This window comes from Penaeus monodon, chromosome 20, assembly GCF_015228065.2.
Source record: "Penaeus monodon isolate SGIC_2016 chromosome 20, NSTDA_Pmon_1, whole genome shotgun sequence".
Lineage (NCBI taxonomy): Eukaryota > Metazoa > Arthropoda > Malacostraca > Decapoda > Penaeidae > Penaeus > Penaeus monodon.
This window is the reverse complement of record NC_051405.1, coordinates 11455646-11456762: the sequence shown is the minus strand read 5'-3', so window position 1 is coordinate 11456762 and position 1117 is coordinate 11455646. Positions and strand designations below refer to the sequence as shown.

General features: G+C 39.2%; 1 protein-coding gene across 1 annotated transcript in view; it reads right to left on the bottom strand.

The window, feature by feature from the left end:
- The window catches only part of LOC119585613 (open rectifier potassium channel protein 1-like), a gene marked incomplete in the record, with an annotated part of 57788 nt that overhangs the window by 30542 nt on the left and 26129 nt on the right, over positions 1–1117 (bottom strand).

Below are 1117 nucleotides of genomic sequence, written 5' to 3'. Positions count from 1 at the left end.
TTTTTTTCCCCACCTTCCTGATTGTATGTTATTGCGGATGTGATTAATTAATATACATTTATTCACAAGGATTAGAGAACATGAACTCTTAAGATATATAAAATTCTGCGTCATTTCAATTTCTTCTGAACTGACATTATTTGTGGACTGCTGGCTTATCCACCGCAATTGTTCTTAAACTTTTACTCAGGCTGCAGGCCCTGTGGCTCATATTTTCTTGGGATGGACAGGTGCCCTATGAATATAATCAAGAATCAAGAATTTCGAATAATGATGAAATACAAACAGCGGTGTTATTTTAAGACTGCTTAATTAACTCAATGTTAAAAATACCGAATAGACTGTCACTTGTACAAGAAATTCTCACTTACTTTCGTCTATTTCAGTGTCAGCCACGCAACCAATTCAGTAGTTAAATTATGATAATACTACCAAGGAACTCGAGGGCCCTCAAGTACCCTCATTCCCATTGGCTCGAACGTTTTAAACAATGGGTTAAGGGCTGGGAAAACACTCCAGAGACTCAGAGTGATTTTCATCAGGCAGTCGGTCCACATAAAAGCTTAGTGAAACCATCGACATGCTGCGGGAACTTGAAAACAATTGTTGAATATCTGGACATGAAAGATTTCTAACATACAGAGTATTGTGGCGCTCTGAAAAAATAGCAATGCTATATGCGATGCGGGGTCCTTGCACAGAAGGACCTTCCCTGCTCATGCGATGCTAGTGTTCAGCTGAATTGAACTTGAGGCATGTATGCGGATTCCTATTCTTTACTATGGGATATGTTACCAATCAACCAAAGGACTTTTTCTAAGTCAAACTGAATATTGGAACAACGCCCCAGTGACTTCACGACCACGCCAAAAGTCGTATTCATTTTATTATGTTTGGGAAGAGGAGAGATTCTTGTAAGTAAAGATTAATGGATCCTGGTTGAACAGGCCAGATTTGCATTAATCAGTTTGGTATGCAAATGACAAACCTACAGTCAAGGAGAATTATTTAGTCTAGGCATAAGCCAAAGGAAAGGATGGTTAACATCTGGCAAGTTCAGATGAGTGCAGGTACAGGGGGATCTTGAGCCTATGTATAATGAATAGACACAACACCA